Source organism: Hemitrygon akajei, chromosome 6 (assembly GCF_048418815.1).
Source record: "Hemitrygon akajei chromosome 6, sHemAka1.3, whole genome shotgun sequence".
NCBI lineage: Eukaryota > Metazoa > Chordata > Chondrichthyes > Myliobatiformes > Dasyatidae > Hemitrygon > Hemitrygon akajei.
Window position 1 is genome coordinate 22,486,569 of NC_133129.1, and position 19,032 is coordinate 22,505,600.

At 42.4% G+C, this 19,032-nt stretch overlaps 1 long non-coding RNA gene across 1 annotated transcript in view; it reads right to left on the minus strand.

Annotated features, from left to right (window-relative positions):
• Positions 1-10,611: 10,611 nt before the first annotated feature.
• Positions 10,612-19,032, minus strand: part of LOC140728908 (uncharacterized) — a 29,635-nt gene continuing 21,214 nt past the window's right edge. The window contains exon 3 of the long non-coding RNA XR_012099206.1: positions 10,612-11,410. This is a non-coding gene — a long non-coding RNA (uncharacterized lncRNA). The remainder of the gene's footprint in view (positions 11,411-19,032) is intronic.

Sequence of the window (19,032 nt, forward strand, 5' to 3'; positions counted from 1 at the left end):
AGATGTGCTCAGTGGTGGGGAGGACTTTGCCCATGAAGGACTGGGCTATATCTACTACTTTTTGTAGGATTTTCCACTCAAGGCCAGTGTTTCCATATCAGGCTGTGATGTAACAAGTCAATATACTCTCCACCACACATCTATAGAAGTTTGTCAAAGCTTTAGATGATATACTGAATCTTTACAAACTTCTAAGAAAGTGTAGGCAACACACAAAATGCTGGAGGAAATCAGCAGACCAGGCAGCATCTATGGAAATGAGTAAATAGTCAGTGTTTTGGGCTGAGACCCTTCGGCAGAACTTTCTTGGTAATGACACTTACATGTTGCACTGAGAACAGACCCTCTAAATGAAGGAATTTAAAGTTTCTGACCTTCTCTATCTCTGTTCTCCTGATGAGGACTGCTTTGAGCACACTGCTGGATTGGAAGCCAATGAGGAAGAAATTCACAGAGTATATTCCCTGGCAGCTATTCTCTATTACTTCAGGTTAGTTTTGTTAAGTAGACAGCTTACCCCCTTTGTGTCAGAAATTTGTATGCTCAAACACAATATGGGCATTTTGAGCTCATGATATAGCCTGACAGTCTGACCATGAATGTAGGCTTATTGGATGAGCCAAATTTTGGATCATTTTGCACTGATAGTTCATGTGAATGTTAAAAATCAAACAGTATAACAAAAAGCTGTTAAACAGAAAAGCTGGCCAACATTTCTTACACCACCAAAAGCAAATTTATTCTATTTCTATTAACCATAGGTAAACACTGGCACATGTTCAGCAGTGGGAAATAATTTCACTTCTTGGACTATGAACAAGAAATGTGACAACGTGAAACAAACACCGTCAGACATGGCAAAGACACTGTTAGACTAATGGTGCCTCTAGCTCATTACACAGAGTTGAGCCTCTCATTCTGTGCTACAGTAACCCCGTGAAACTATGTACTGTCATTTTCACAGAACTGATGTGGAGGACACATTATTGATAAAATCATTAATTATTTACCATGGAACATTGCACAGAATTACAGAATTAAATAGTTCATCAAAATATACTTTCTTTGTCTTTTCTTCTCCAATTATAGAAACAAATGAGAGAATCAAATAAATACCTAGCCAGCAATGAAAAGAAAATGTTGGATAAATTATGGGACTGCTTTTGTAAACTAAACTCATACCACCATCATTTAGTAGATCAAGTATTATGAGCTCCTGTTTATGGAAGCAGGCGAGACTGGTATGGAAACACCAATGCTCTTGAATGGAATGTCCTACAAAAAGTAGTGGATGAAGCCCAGTCCATCACAAGTAAAGCCCTCCCCACTATCAACACAGAGCGCTGTCACAGGAAAGCAGCATCCATCATCAAGGGCCCCCACAAGTCAAGACATGCTCTCTTCTCACTGCTGCCATCAGGAAGAAGGTACAGGAGCTTCAGGACTCACACCACCAGGTTCAGGAATAGTTATTACCCCTCAAACATCAGACTTCTGAACCAGAGGGGATAACTACACTCAAAAGGTTCAAAGGTTAGTTTTATTGTCAAGTATATAACTTTGAAATTCATCTTCTCCAGATAGCCACGAAACCAAGAAAGAAAAGAACAGCAATATGATCATCAACTCCCAAATCCCTCCTCCCGCACAAAAATAAACAAAAATAGAACAGGCACATTGACTACGAAATCCCCCTCCCCTGCACACAAAAAAACGAGGAAAATTGGGTGCGTAACACAGAATGTAAAAAACTATAACACTGAAACAAAAGTCTATAGTTCTAGTCCATATCCAAAATGCAGAAAACCTGGATAACATTCTCAGGACATAGTGACAGGCTTTTCCCTCTCCATAGCAGAGTGATCCCACCAGCGATCAAAAGGCATTTTCCACTCTCCGTAGCAGAGTGATCCCACCAGCAATCAAAAGGCATTTTCCACTCTCCGTAGCAGAGTGAACCCACCAGCAATCAAAAGGCATTTTCCACTCTCCGTAGCAGAGTGATCCCACCAGTGATCAAAAGGCATTTTCCACTCTCTGTAGCAGAGTGATCCTACCAGCAATCAAAAGGCATTTTCCACTCTCCGTAGCAGAGTGATCCCACCAGTAATCAAAAGGCATTTTCCACTCTCTGTAGCAGAGTGATCCTACCAGCAATCAAAAGGCATTTTCCACTCTCCGTAGCAGAGTGATCCCACCAGTGATCAAAAGGCATTTTCCACTCTCCGAGGCAGAGTGACCCCACCAGTGATCAAAAGGCATTTTCCACTCTCCGTAGCAGAGTGAACCCACCAGCAATCAAAAGGCATTTTCCACTCTCCGTAGCAGAGTGATCCCACCAGTGATCAAAAGGCATTTTCCACTCTCCGTAGCAGAGTGATCCCACCAGTGATCAAAAGGCATTTTCCACTCTCTGTAGCAGAGTGATCCTACCAGCAATCAAAAGGCATTTTCCACTCTCCGTAGCAGAGTGATCCCACCAGCAGTCGAAAGGCATTTTCCACTCTCCATAGCAGAGTGATCCCACCAGTGATCAAAAGGCATTTTCCACTCTCTGTAGCAGAGTGATCCCACCAGCGATCAAATGATGAAAGTATATCCTTAGATGTTTTATCTGACTTGTGTGAGTGTTTTATGTCTGTTATTCCTCTTCCTCCTTCTATCTGAGGTAGTGTTGATTTAAGTGCATTCAAGTGTACATTGTGTTTTCTAAAATCTGTCATTTCAGTTCTTATTTTTCTTTGCAAAATATTCCGTTCCATAGCAGACCAAGTTATTATGCTAAAAGAATGCATTAATATGGGTATAGTAAAAGTGTTTATTGCCTTTGGTATATTTTTACTGTTGAGCTCTGTTTGGCAGATCTTCTTAAACATTAAAGTACTATTATTATTATTATTATTATTATTATTATTATTATTATTATTATTATTATTATTATCATTATTATTACTCCTTTTTCCTTTTTGTATTTGCAGTTTGTTGTCTTTTGCACTTTGCTTGTTTGTTCGTCCTGTTGGGGGTGTGTGGTTTCCATTAATTCCATTTTGTTTCTTGTATTTATTGAGCTTACACACAAGAAAATGAATCTCAGGGTTGTATATGGTGACATATATGTACTTTGATAATAAAGGTACTCTTTGAACTTTGATATTTAACCTTCAACTTTTCGTAGTCTTTCACACTCCAATGGATCTATACAAGTTTTACTCTTATTTCTGAACTTCATTCATGGGTTCTGAAATAACAAAAATATTTTGGAAGATGTGATAGGTAACGACACCTCTGTTGTGATTATCCTCAACACTGGTACCCCATCAAGACTGTGTCCTTAGCCTCCACTTTAGTCCTTATACACTCATAACAGGCTGGCCATATTCCACTCTAACTCCATCTCCAAATTTGCACGTGACATCACTGTAGTAGACTGTATCTCAATTAATAATGTTGGAGTACAGGAAATTATAAGATTATTGAAAGATCTCCTTGCATGATAAGATGAACTGTTGACCTCACAATCATGGCCTTGTACCTTATTGCTGCAGATTCGCAGACATCAGGCCTTCGATCTCCTCAGGGAACCTGCAGACCCGGACTTTCGATCAACGTAGGGGCTTCAGTCTTCAGTATCAATCATAAGACTCACCAATAATGAAGACCCTGAATTCCAAACTCTCCGATGATCGGGACCTCAAGTACTAGGCCTGAACTCTGGTCTCACTGACTCATGTACCTGGGGGTCACTGGGCCCTTGAGCCCTCTGCCTGCACAAAACTCAGAGCCCAGAACCTACCCATGACTCGTTGATTTGGAGATGCCCAGGCCCCGTCTTCACTGGTCTGCTGGCATGCCATCTGACTACAGACATCCTTTCATTACACATCCACGTCGTTTTACAGATTTCAACAAGATCTCCTCATTCTTCAATATTCCGGTTGGTCTAAGTCCAAATGCTCAAAATTTCCTCTATTTCAGAAAAGAACTCAGTAAATCTTCTCTGAACTACCTCCAATAAAAGTATATCCTTTCTTTATAAAGTCCAAATCTGTACACAGTATCCCAAGTCTGATCCTACCAGTGTACTCTGCAATTATAGCAAGTCTTCCCCACTTTGAAAATTGATCTGCTTTGCTCTGAAGGCCAATGTTCTTTTTGGCTTCTGAACTACTTGCTTTAATGCTTGCCAACTTTGTGTTTAGTGGAAGGTCATCCAGATTCCCCTGGAGAGCTGCATTCTGTAATCTCTCTTCATTTCTACAATATTATAAATTTTTTATTCTTCCAATACTGTGAATGGCTTAACATTTACACATAACTGGAACAAGCTGTCAATGGAAGTAGTGGATTCAAGTTCAATTACTACATTGATATGTTTGGATAGGCATATGGATGAGAGAGGTATGGAGGGCTATGGTCCTGGTACGGGTTGATGGAACTAGGTAGAATAAGAGTTCAGCACTGACTAAAGGTCTGTTTCTGTGCTGTAGTCCATTAAGACACTATGACAATGACTAAGATCAGGCTGGCAGAGACTGGATGGGCTGAAGGGCTTCTTTTGGTGCTATAGTGCTCTATGACTATGTTATAATTCATTTGTCATAATTTTGTCTTCTTATTTAATCAATCAAATAGTATTCAAATACCAACTGTGTTAGCTTAGGATTTGAATCCCTTTTGCTCTTTCCTTGTTTATTTTTTTCCTCCTCCAGCTTCCAAACCACGTCTGTGTCTTAACAAGAATTTACCTTTTGAGATTCATTGAGAATTATAGCATGGAAATAGGTCCTGCGACAACAAAGTCCACATGGATCATCTGTAGAAGTCTGAATGTTTGGTGAACTTTTAAGAAAGTAGAGACTCTGGAACACGTTCCTTGTGATTTGATCAATGTTCTGAGCCCAGGTCAGGTCAATGCCAAGGAATTTAAAGCTACCAACTCTACTGCAAATCCACCAGTGTTACTTCTGCTACCTTCATCAATTGTCTTCATCACCTCTTCTGCATAAAGACATGTGTACTATCTCTAACGTCTATACTTTTCCAAATGCGAGTAGATCCTTTCCCGAAGAGACTTACTGAAATTGTACCCATTACTGATGAAAGCCTCACCATCTATTACAATAAAAGAATCAATGAATCAAAGAAACACCGACTTGGGTGTTCAACCAGTGTGCAAAAGACAACAAACTGTGCAAATACAAAAAGAAATAAATAATAATAATCAATAAATATCAAGAACATGAGCTAGAGCCTTTGAAAATGTCCACAGGCTGTGGAACATTTCGATGATGGGGCAAGTGAAGTTGAGAGAACTGAACATTAGGGAAGTTGAAGTCCCCCGTGACAATGCTGTGCCTGTCCTTCCTTTAAAGTTAACCTCTACTTTCCCCTATTACTTCCACTTCCTGCCCTATTACCCTGCCCCCCCCCCCCACTACTCTAGTTTAAACACTCCCAAGTAGCATGAATGAATCACTCTGCAAGGAATTTGGTGTCCTTCAGCTGAGTTGGAACCCAGACTGGTCCTAGCAGCCCTAGAAGAAACATTCCTTCTTTCACCAGCTCCTTATACACATATTTATCATGATCATGCCCACTTACACCCATGTGAGCAATTAACCTACTGACCAGTATGATTTTGGAATGTGTAAGGAAACCGGAGCACCTGAAGGAAGCCTGTGCAGTCACTGGGAGAACAAACTCCTTACAGACGGTGGCCGGAATTGAACCCGGGTCTCTGGTGCTGTACTCTAACCGCTACCATAAGACAATGGAGCAGAATTAGGCCATTCAGCCCATCAAGTCTGCTCTACCATTCCATCATGGCTGATCCCAAATCCCAGTCAACCCCATACATTTGCCTTCTCGCCATATCCTTTGATGCCCTGACTGATCAGGAAACTACCAACTTCCACCTTAAATATACCCATGGACCTGGCCTCCACCACAATCTGTGGCAGAGCATTTCACAGATTCACCACTCACTGGCTAAAAATATTACTTCTTACCTCCATTCTAAAAGGTCGCCCCTCAATTCTGAGGCTGTGTCTTCTGGTTCTGGATATCCCCACCATAGGAAACATCCTCTTCACATCCACTCTATCTAGTCTTTTCAACATCTGATAGGTTTCAATGAGATCCCCCTGCATTTTTCCAAATTCCAGTGAGTACAGGCCCCAAGCTGCCAAATGCTCCGCATATGTTAACCCTTTCATTCCTGAAATCATTCTCGTGAACCTCCTCTGGACTCTCTCCAATGACAACACATCCTTTTTGAGATATGCAGCCCAGAACTGTTGACAGTACTCCACGTGTGGCCTGACTCGTGTCTAATAAAGCCTCAGCATTATCTCCTTGTTTTTATACTCTACTCCCCTTGAAATAAATGCCAACATTGCATTTGCCTTCTTTACCGCAGACTCAACCTGTAAATTAACTTTCTGGAAGTCTTGCCAGAGGGCTGCTAGGTCCCTCTGATGCTTGAACCTTCTCCCCATTTAGATAATAGCCCACACTATTGTTCCTTTTACTAAAATGCATTATCCTACATTTCCCAGCTCTGTACTCCATCTGCCACTTTTTGCCCATTCTTCCAATTTGTCTAATTCCTGCTGCAATCGCATTGCTTCCTCAGCACTACCTACCCCTCCACCTATCTTCGTATCATTTGCAAACTTTGCCACAAAGACATCAATTCCATTGTCCAAATCATTGACAAACAATGTGAAAAGCAGTGGTCCCAATACTGATCCCTGAGGAACACCACAAGTCACTGGCAGAAAAGGGTCACTTTATTCCCACTCACTACCTCCTGCCTGTCAACCATTTCTCTATCCATGCCTGTAACTTTCTTGTAATGCCATAGGATTTTATCTTGTCAAGCAGCGTCATGGGTGGCACCTTATCAAATACCTTCTGAAAATCCAAGTAAATGTCATCCACTGCCTCTCCTTTGTCCACCCTGCTTGTTACTTCCTCGAAGAACACTAACTTTTGAGTTATTTTATCATTAGTCTCCAAGTACTCCAAAACCTCATCCTTAATAATGGACTCCAACACTTTCCCAACCACTGAGGTTAGGCTAGCTGGCCTTCCTCCCTTCTTAAAGAGTGGAGAGACATTTGCAATCTTCTAGTCTTCTGAGACCATACCAGAGTCAAGTGATTCTTGAAAGCTCATGAGCAATGCATCGGTTATCTCTTCAGCAACCTCTCTCAGGACTGTAGTCCATCTGGTCTAGGTGACTTATCCACCTTAAGACCTATTGAGTTTGGTCAGCACTTTTTCCTTTGTAATAGCAATGACACTTCCTCCTACTCTCTGGCACACTGCTAGTGTGTTCCACAGTAAGAAACGATGCAAAGTACCCATTAAGTTCATCTGCCATATCTTTGTTCCCCATTACTACCTCACCAGCATCTTTTTCTGATGGTCCAATAGCTACTCAAACCTCCTTTTACTCTTCCTGTAACTGAAAAAACTTTGTTTCCTGATTTATATTATTGGCTAGTTTGCCCTCATATTTCATCTTTTCCCGTATAACTTTTTAGTTGCCTTTTGTTGGATTTCAAAAGCTTCCCAATCATCCAACTTCCAACTCACTTTTGCTACCTTATATGCTCTTTCCTTGGCTTTTATGCAGTCTTTAACTTCCCTTGTCAGCCACAGTTGCCTATCCTGCTAGTTGAGAACTTGTTCTTCTGTGGAACATATCTATCCTGCACATTGTGAACTATTCCCAGACACTTCAGCCATCTCAGCTCTGCTGTCATCCCCGCCAGTATCCTCCTCCAATCCACCTGGACAAGCTCCTCTCTCATGCCTCTGGAATTCCCTTTATTCCATTGTGATACTGATACATGTGGGTTATGCTTCGCCCTCTCAAATTGCAGTATGAATTCAGTCATATTATGATCACTGCCTCCTAAAGGCTGATATATACTTGTGTGTATGGGCTATGCCATAGCCTACGCCATAACCCTGATTTTCACTTCTGCATAGGCTCTACGCCGTAGTGAGCATGTGTTGGTGTGCGCCAAAACACTCGTTGGCGGTGGGGTTTCTATGCCACTGTGTTGAGTTTCTTTGTGAGAGACATGGACAAGGAGATGCATTTCAAACATTTTCGCATGTTGGCAGGTAGATTTGACAATTTGGTTCATCTACTTCGCATCGGTGTACAGACACGGTGGAGAAGAAGCAACCGGAAATGCGATGCTACCAAGCGGAACAATCACAGTTGTTGCGGTCTGTGTCGCCGCGATGCATGAGTTACTTTTTTGGGGAGGTGCACATCATCCTATGGTGTAGAGTACGCGGTACCTACGGCGAAGATGTGACGCACAGGTATCAATCAGCCTTAAGGGTTCCTTCACGTTAAGCACCCTAATAAAATCTGGGTTATTACACAACACCCAGTCTAAGATGGCCTTTCCATGAGTAGGCTCAAACACAAGCTGCTCTAAAAAGCCATCTCACAGGCACTCAACAAATTCCCTCGTGATCCCACACCAACCTGATTTTCCCAATCCCCTTGCATATTGGCGTATTGCTCATGTGGTTCCATTGTTTAAAAAGGGTTCTAGAAGTAAGCCTGGCAATTATAGACCTGTCAGTTTGACATCAGTGGTGGGTAAATTAATGGAAAGTATTCTTAGAGATAGTATTTATAATTATCTGGATAGACAGGATCTGATTAGGAGTAGCCAGCATGGATTTGTGCGTGGAAGGTCATGTTTGACAAACCTTATTGAATTTTTTGAAGTAGTTACGAGGAATGTTGACGAGGGTAAGGCAGTGGATGTAGTCTATATGGACTTCAGCAAGGCCTTTGACAAAGTTCCACATGGAAGGTTAGTTAAGAAGGTTCAGTCGTTAGGTATTAATGCTGGAGTAATAAAATGGATTCAACAGTGGCTAGATGGGAGATGCCAGAGAGTAGTGGTGGATAATTGTTTATCGGGATGGAGGCCGGTGACTAGCGGGGTGCCTCAGGGATCTGTTTTGGGCCCAATGTTGTTTGTAATATACATAAATGATCTGGATGATGGGGTGGTAAATTGGATTAGTAAGTATGCTGATGATACTAAGGTAGGAGGTGTTGTGGATAATGAGGTGGGTTTTCAAAGCTTGCAGGGAGATTTATGCCGGTTAGAAGAATGGGCTAAACGTTGGCAGATGGAGTTTAATGCTGAGAAGTGTGAGGTTCTACATTTTGGCAGGAATAATCCAAATAGAACATACAGGGTAAATGGTAGGGCATTGAGGAATGCAGTGGAACAGAGAGATCTAGGAATAACAGTGCATAGTTCCCTGAAGGTGGAGTCTCATGTAGATAGGGTGGTGAAGAAGGCTTTTGGAACGCTGGCCTTTATAAATCAGAGCATTGAGTACAGAAGTTGGGATGTAATGTTAAAATTGTACAAGGCATTGGTAAGGCCAAATTTGGAATATTGTGTACAGTTCTGGTCACCGAATTATAGGAAAGATATCAATAAATTAGAGAGAGTGCAGAGACGATTTACTAGGATGTTACCTGGGTTTCAGCACTTAAGTTACAGAGAAAGGTTGAACAAGTTAGGTCTCTATTCATTGGAGCGTAGAAGGTTGAGGGGGGATTTGATCGAGGTATTTAAAATGTTGAGAGGGATAGATAGAGTTGACGTGAATAGGCTGTTTCCATTGAGAGTACGGGAGATTCAAACGAGAGGACATGATTTGAGAGTTAGGGGGCAAAAGTTTAAGGGAAACACGAGGGGGTATTTCTTTACTCAGAGAGTGATAGCTGTGTGGAATGAGCTTCCTGTAGAAGTAGTAGAGGCCAGTTCAGTTGTGTCATTTAAGGTAAAATTGGATAGGTATATGGATAGGAAAGGAGTGGAGGGTTATGGGCTGAGTGCGGGTAGGTGGGACTAGGTGAGATTAAGAGTTCGGCACGGACTAGGAGGGCCGGAATGGCCTGTTTCCGTGCTGTGATTGTTATATGGTTATATTGAAGTCCCCCATTACAATTGCGACATTACCCTTATTACATGCCTTTTCCAGCTCCCTTTGCAATTTCAACCGCACATCTTGGCTACTATTTGGAGGCCTATATATGATTGCCATAATGGTGTTTGTATTTGCTACACTACCATGCTTCTATTTCTTGCCTTGCTTGTATCTGGCACAAGGAACAACCAAAGAGGTCTGTATTTAACTTCCGAACGAACTCCCTAAATTCTTTTTGCACGAGCTCATCTTTTTCCATGCCTACTATCAGTGCTTTCTCCACTGATGCTGCCTGACCTGCTGGATTTTGTGGCAGCTTAGAACATAGAAAACCTACGGCTTCTGTCCTGATTTCAAACTTCCAGCAGTTGCATTTTTTTTGTGTGTTCGTACAGTGGGGAGCTGCTCTGCTCAGTGTTAGGTCCCTTACGTTTCTGCTGCTTCTATCAGTAATTCAAGCCGGGGAACGTCGGTGCAGATGATGTGACCACGTGCCTCACAGTGAGCAGGAGAGGCGCGGACTTCAGAAGATGACAGTGGGTAGAAACATGGCGAGGATTTCACAACGGAGAAACTGTCATGGTTTTTCGTGCCTTACAAATGACCAGGAGACGCAGAAGATTCTTCAAGAAGGGTTAAACTTTAATTTGCAAATCAAAGCTGAGACAGTCATTGAGCTAGTCGCTGATTGCCCACCGATCCTCGGACATAGCAGCTTTTATAGCAAATCTCTAGTTGCATTTTACACGTGCTGCACGTACATTGTGCATAGCAAATAATAAACTCAGAACTGAGCAATGTTCTAATCTACATTTCTTTAGTTCTTTAGCTACCTCTCATTAACACACCATTGTCATCTTAAGACTGCAGTCTCCTACCAAATTGGGTACATGCATAGCAAATAGGAAACTCAGAACTGAGCAATGTTTTAATCTACATTTCTTTAGCTCTTTAGCTACCTCTACATTCCTAAGATTTCATTCTACTAAATTGAGTACATGCATAGCAAATAACTGACTTCATAGTTAAAGTTTATACTTTTATACTCCAATATATCCCCCCTTTGAGACCCAGAGGGTCTCACACAGAGAAAGAAGACGAAGAGTCTGCGCACAAAAGCCCCAATAAACTCAAGCACTTATTCCCAAATCTCGGGTTAAACTATAATTTTCTGTGCCAAGACCTCAAAGTATTCTCTCCCTGTTACCCTGGGCCGCTGAGCCAAAAACCTGTCCCTATGTATCTGAGACAGGGAAAAAGACTCAGAAGCCCTTACAATCTACTCCCACACTGTCGTTTTGCTCCTGTTCATCCTGCAGGTGTTGTAGGCTGTAACGATGCATTTTTGGTGTTTCTTTCTCCACTAAGCTTGCTTCAGTAATTGCCACGAGCATCGGAAATTGTTTGGTTGCAGCACGCACTACAAGAGATTTGAGACAAGGAAGAAAACAGCACAGCAGAACAATATAATACTGAGTTATTGCTATTTTAGTCAGCCATGCTCCCCATCCTCCGAGTCTACTTTCTAACCAATCAAAGAACTGATGTCCGAATCCCTGCATTCTGTTTGACCTCCGTCCGCAGATTCTTTAACTTATTCATTGCTCTGGTGAAAGACCCTTCTGGGCTAGTATTGTTCAGTATGAAAGTGCAGCATTGTTCTCCAAACATTACACACACACCCCCTTTCTCTGCCAAAAGCCAATCCAGTACCTGTCTGTTTTGCCACGCCACCCTGCTAGTTGCATCTAGCTGTTGCCCTAAGGCCTCCAGTGCATCATCGGTGTAGTTGATGAACCTCTGTTGATTGTAGTATATATAGTTTATCCATTCAACATTTTTGCTTACCCCTATCACAGGTATGATAGCTTCCCAGTGAGCATCTCATGCGGTGTCAGGCATGTTATTCGATTAGTTTGCATGCGGTAACTCATCAATGCTAACGGTAAAGCATCGACCCGATTAAGTTTAGTGTCTGCACAAATTTTGTTTAGTTTGGCTTTCAGGGTTCCATTAATTCTCTCTACCATGTCCTGCGACTGAGGGTGGTATACACATCCAAATCTTTGCTTTATCCTCAGCGCCTGTAGTACCAGTTTGACCACTTTCTGGATAAAAGCTGAACCGTTGTCTGAGCTAATTTCTGTAGGTATTCCAAACCTTGGGATCACTTCATTTGTCAGGAATTTTACCACTGTCTTTATCATGTCTACGTAATCGATCACTAAATGTTTAAATGGTCCTTCAGGTACAGGAATGTGACCTATTGGGGTTGTAATTCCCTTCCAAACGTTATTTTGTGCGCATACCTCGCACTGTGACAAAACAAAGTCCACTGAAGCCTGTAAATAAGGTGACCAAAAACCATCCTTCTTTATTTTCCTTACCACTTCCCCCCTTGCACAATGGTCCATCCCATGCGCTTCTGAAATCAGAATCGTCAGTAGAGGGGTGGGCGCTACCAACAAACCGTCTTCCGTGCTCCACAAGCCTTCCGGGTTCTGCTTGGCCCCCCTTTTTCTCCACATTGTCTGTTCTGCCAAAGTTGCCTTACCTTGTATTTCAATTAGGTCCTCCACGTCAGGTTCTGGAGTTAGGCTTACCTGGGGGGCAATGACAGCTGACGTACATCCAGACGCTTTTCTAGCTGCCTCGTCTGCAGCTTGATTTCCCTTTGTTATTACATTGTTTCCCTTTTTATGTGCCTGGCATTTTACTATAGCCAATGCTTTAGGTTTAATTATGGCTTTTATTAAGTCTAGAATTTGCTGACAATGTTGTATGGGATCTCTTTTTTATGGGACCGCTACTTTTTTTAAAACCTCTCTGCTTCCACACTGCCCCGAACAAATGGCATACTCCGTGAGCATATGCTGAATCAGTATAGATGTCTACTTTCTCACCTTTCATCATTTCACACGCAGCTGTCAGGGCTTTGAGTTCTGCTAGTTGGGCGGAACACGGTTGGGGACAGGACTCCATCCTAATAATCTTATAGCTCGACTGATCCTGCTGCACCACTGAGAATCCTGCGTGATTTCCATCATAATCCCTATAACAAGAGCCATCTACGAACAGAACCTTTTTATCTATATCCTCTAGTGGTTCTGACCGTAAATCTGCTCTCAATTTGGCAAATGCCATCGTCTTCCCTACACAATCATGGGGTTCTCCTTCATAGTCTAAAGGGACAAAATCAGCTATATTACTGGTAGTGCATCTCTGTATAAAGCTATCTCCGCCTCTTCATTCCACTGTAAGCCGTTCTTCAAATTTGTATGTCCTGCTTCTTTCATTATCTTTCTCAAAGGTGCCACAATCTCAGCATATTCTCCTATCCAATCTGAGCTGTACCCTGCCATTCCCAAAAATGTCATCATCTGCCCTACAGTCTGGGGTTTTGGGGCCTTAGCTATTGCCTCAATCTGATCTGGTGCTATCGCCTTCACTCCCTTGGACATTACCCTGCCTAAGTATTCCACTTGCTGCGTGCAAAATTGCAGTTTCTTTTTGGATACTTTATGTCCTCCGTGCGCCAGCTTCTCTAACAGAGTTATAGTGTCCTGCTCACACTGTTCCTCGCTGTGGGAGCAAATCAACAGGTCATCCACATACTGTGACAATGTACTTTCCAATGGTATGCCCTCTAGGTCTGCCTTCAACACCTGATTAAAAACATGTGGTGAATGTTTAAAACCTTGCGGCATGCTGGTATAGGTATACTGAGCACCTCTGTAAGTAAATGCAAACAGATACTGACACTGGTCGGCCAGAGGAATGCTGAAGAAAGCCGAACACAAATCAATCACTGAAAAGTAACTCGCTTCTGGTGGAACATTAGTCAAAAGCATGTGTGGGTTGGGGACTACCGCTGGCCAGTCCTCTACCACATCGTTTACTGCTCGCAAATCATGCACCAATCTCCACTTAGGTTTATCTGCTTTTAAGACCGGCAACAACGGGGTATTGCATGGACTGTTTGTTCTTTTAAGCACTCCTATTTCAAGCAACTCCTGCACTATCGACGCTATTCCCTCTTCCGCTTCTGGTCTTAGAGGGTATTGTGGTCTCCTGGGTGGAATTGCTCCCCTTTTCAGCCTTATTTCCACCGGACTAGCTGTTTTTATTTACCCTACGTCTGTGTCATGCTGTGACCACAGAATAGATGGCAACTCATCTAACCTTTTATCTTTCTGCTGGCCTCTTTCCTTTCCCAGCACGGGCATGTGTGGTTGGGGAGTTATTTTGACCTCTCTCACTGTCCCTACCATATCTACACTTATCATTATTTTAATACAATTGTTGTCTTCTGATATCCACACCTCTGGCGTGATTTTCCTCCACACTGTTACGGTTTCAGCACTCTTAACTAAGGGTCCTAAGTCTTTAGACTGATATCCCTTATTTACCAACAACGTTACGTGGGGCGCAGCCTCCGGTATCCTGTACCATTTTTCTAAAAAGGTGTTCCACTTAACTTGTAAAGCTGCCCCTTGCTTTCCAATTATCACAGCCTCCCCTTCCAGGTGCTGCTGGGTACATGCCTCCAGGTGCCATCTCTCCTCTAACTCCCTGTTCTGAGTCTCGTCAAAAATCACTGTACAATGTAGCTCAGATTTGGGCATTACCGCCCTGGGTAATATAGCCTGTACGCCCTTTTTCCATTTTTCCCAGGTTTCCTGAATCTGGTCTGTGATGTCTCCTATCCAAAAGACATTAGCCTTCTTGTCTTCTCGCACTATCAATTGACCCCTGCTCTTTCCACACTCAGCCCATTTCTGGTGCATTCTAATTTTAATTCCAGTTTCAACAAGGCATCTCTGCCTAACAAATTAATCGGAGTTCCTTTAAATACTAGCACCGGCAAAACAATTTCTTTATTTCCCATTCTCAACCGCACTGGAGCCGTGCACTGTGTCAACTGTGTTTTCCCCGAGAACCCTACCGTCTTAATAAACTTTCCTGACATGGGAAGGTGAAGGGCATATTGTGGCTGTACGCAAGTGTACGTGGCTCCAGTATCTATCATCATTGGTGTCAGTTGCCCTTCTAACATAACCTGAACTATGGGTTCCTCATCTGCCTCCCCTTTGCCCATAGCTCCTCTGTCCCCCTCCTTGGAACTTCCAGTCCTGTCTGGGCTGTTTGAATTTAGTCTGTTCCTGATAGGGCATTTGTGGGAATGCTCCCTCAAAGTCAATTATTGGCATGGGGTTTTCCAGCCCTTGTCTTACAGTATGATCAGTCCCTCCATATAGCAGTGCTTTGTCCAGCTCGATGGCTGTACTCGAACCGGTGGTTGTTGGCAGCATCTTTTTGTTTTTCTCTTTTTCCTTCTTTTTGAGTTCTTCGAGCTGCATTTGTATTAACTTTCTTTGCACCTCTTCCTGCTGCTCAGCCAACCTTTGTTTGTCTTTCCGGTATTTCTCAACCGCATGGACTATGTGGTCTCTAAATTCTTGTGGGGTCTTTGACGTTAGCCCAACCACCTCCTCCAGTTTGGATTTTACTTGTGGTGGCATTACATCCAAAATGCTATGTCGGAACAGTGAGGTCATAAATAAGCTATTCTCCACCTCTTGCTCAGTCTCCAGTCTCCACCTTTTCAACTGGTTTTCTACATAGGCTGCTGGGTTTTCAGTGTCTCCCAGTGGATCCCCTTTTAAGGTTTTGGGGTCCACTTTGGGTGGATAAAGCTTTCTGAGGGCCTGCCATACCCTCTGCCTCACTCTGTCAAACCCATCTCTATCAGTTCTTGGGTCGTTCGAGTTTACTATGCCAGCCATTTCCATTAGTTCGTTAAATTTGGAGGTTCCCATCAACCTTATCAACAGTGCCTTCAAATCTCCCATAGCCAATAATCGTCCCGCTGTTTCTTCTTCAAAGGCTCTAATTCATTTCCCTGCTCCTTCATGTAAATTGGGCAGAGTGTTTTTCAGCCCTTCTAGGTCCTGGGATCCCCAAGGGATATACTGCACTTGTCCTGATCCTTTTACTAACAACGGCATCATTCTTCCTCCTTCTTCCCACCTGCCCTGGCTCTCCTCCTCACCTGACTCCCCATCTGTCTCAGGGTATATGTCTTTACTGCCTCCCACACAAATGTCTCCGGGGTTCTGCTCTTCCCTCGGTCTCCCTGTGGAGTCCTTCCTTTCTGTCTTGATTCAATACTTGGTTGGCCCCTAGAATATTTTTCGCATCTCTCCTGGCAATCCCCTTTCAGTAACTTATCTGGCTCTCTCTCTACTTCCACAAGTCGCTCCCCTACTGCCTCCTTCTTTCCTTCTAGGCTTCTGCCTCCTACCTCTTCCCCACAAATTCTCACATCCTCTCTCTCTCTCTCTCCACTTAACTCTTGCTCCTCCAATGAGCCACTCTTTTCTAGTCTGTTTATTTCTATGGTATAATCGATACTCCTCATATTCCTTTTCCTCTCTCAAGTATTTCATCTGTTCAATCCCTTCTTCCATTTCTCTCTGTACTTGTTCTATCTTTATCCTTTCTGCCTGTATCTTCTTCCATATCGCTGCTTTTTCCGTCTTGTATTTTTTTTTCCTCCTCATTATCCCAAACTTGGACTTCTCCCTGCATGTTTACTGTTCCCGTCAGCAGGGGGCACTGCTTAGGGGTTCCTTCCTCATTATAGGGAGGGGGGTTTTCTGTTTCTTTCGCATCCGGGTACGGAGCCGAAGCCAGCTTCTCACCGTACCCTTCTCTCTCTCTAACAGGCTGTTTCTCCAGCACCTTAGTGTTTTCCTCGCTTGTAATCAATATTCTACCTGTCCTCCTCAGCCTTTCTCCCTCTGTTCTGAAGAGTTTTAGCACTTCCAATTCTCGTTCTCTTTTTTGCTCTCTTTTCTTAGATTTATCTTTTGATTTGTAATTTTTAATTAGTCCCTCCATTTCTTCGCACAAACTTACATCAAATGTTCCTTCTTTTGGCCACTTTGTGACCAGGTTTTTGGTTCTTTTTTCCCATTTTTCTGAAGTTTTTGTGATCTCATTTTGAACTAATGGGAATTTTTTGCTCAGAATCTCTCCTGCTGTTACTTTACCTGTCATGTTATTCTCTCTTGTTAAGGTATTTCAGGGATTCACAGTTTGTTTACTGGATAATATTATTTACTCTAATTCTACACCTAGTCCTAGTCTAACACCACGTGGACTTTTTCTTCCTATAACACCATGTGGACTTTTTCTTCCTATAACTTACTCTAATTCTATTCTAACACCTTGCCCGTGCAGACCCTTACCTCTTAAGGCAGTATCCACGAGGACTTTCTACTCTAATTCTATTCTACTTTCCCTGCCCGTTCAGCCCTTCGTTTCATACGAAGCGGTACTCACAGGGATTTACCAACACCACGTGGACTTTTTCTTAACGTATTAACTTATTTGTACTTACCCTCACTGCAGTGTTCTTGAGCAATCCTCTGAGCCTCCTCTGTTAACCCCCAATTCTGCCAGATTCTTTGGACCGGAGAGACCCTTCGGCAGTGGTTCCACACTCCTGAGACTCCAAGACCTCCCCAAAACCAACAGAATTCTTAGTCCAAATTGTCACAAAAAGCACTTTCCTTTTGTTTGGCTGCACCCTTAATTCTGTTAGCCTTGTGGGGGTCCCTAGAGGACTGGGAAGCGTCCCCAATCTGCTGTTTCCTTTCCGCGGGTCTCTTTCCAGTCCTGCTGCGGTCGCCAATTATGTTGTGGTTTTTCATGCCTTACAAATGACCAGGAGACGCAGAAGATTCTTCAAGAAGGGTTAAACTTTAATTTGCAAATCAAAGCTGAGACAGTCATTGAGCTAGTCGCTGATTGCCCACCGATCCTCGGACACAGCAGCTTTTGAAGCAATCTCTAGTTGCATTTTACACGTGCTGCACATACATTGTGCATAGCAAATAATAAACTCAGAACTGAGCAATGTTCTAATCTACATTTCTTTAGTTCTTTAGCTACCTCTCATTAACACACCATTGTCATCTTAAGACTGCAGTCTCCTACCAAATTGGGTACATGCATAGCAAATAGGAAACTCAGATCTGAGCAATGTTCTAATCTACATTTCTTTAGCTCTTTAGCTACCTCTACATTCCTAAGATTTCATTCTACTAAATTGAGTACATGCATAGCAAATAACTGACTTCATAGTTAAAGTTTATACTTTTATACTCAAATAAAACCTGAAGCAATGCGTTCTGACAAGGCAGAGATATGGTGCTGACAAGTGTAGGGGATCAGAGTGCTATAAGACGTTACTAAACTATAGAAAAAAATTACAGATAATATTGCTAGATTTCTATAAGTATTAATTCTGCCACAGCCAGAGTCCTGCATGTAGTTCTAGTGATTTATCATTGAGGACACTTACCACCTAAGACATGCCCTTTTCTCATTATTACCATCAGGGAGGAGGTACAGGAGCCTGACGCCACACACTCACCATTTCAGGACAGCTTTTTCCCCTCTGCCATCAGATGTCTGAATGGTCCATGAACACTACCTCACTATTTTGTGGTCCTTTTACAAATGTTTGTAGATTATTTATGTATTTTTATATATTATTGTAATTTATAGTATTTTTATAAATTATATATGTACTGCTGCCACAAAACCACACATTTCACGACATATATCAGTGATAATAAACCTCATTTTTCTGATTGTGTTACAAGAATGCTGAGGTTCCAAACCAATTAAATCTCCCTCAAAGTATTCCATTTCAAAGGAAACACTCTTGCTTCAGTCACTATTCTCCAGTTCTGACAACAAGCTCATAAATCTTCTTCAATTTAAGACGAATAATAAAATTAGGCCTAGATGCAATGGATACAAAGGATCTGCTGCATTTTTCTTAGCTTGTCAATAACTAGAGTTCATTTACCTGCACCATCCCATTCTTTGCATAACCACAATTTGAATTTTTAATCTATTTGCCAAGATTTCTCATTGCTTTTAGTCATCTTCTGTAACTATCTTGCAAACCCTGTAGAGCCATCAGCAAATTGAACAAGCTGATAATTGATTTCAATGCTCAGATCA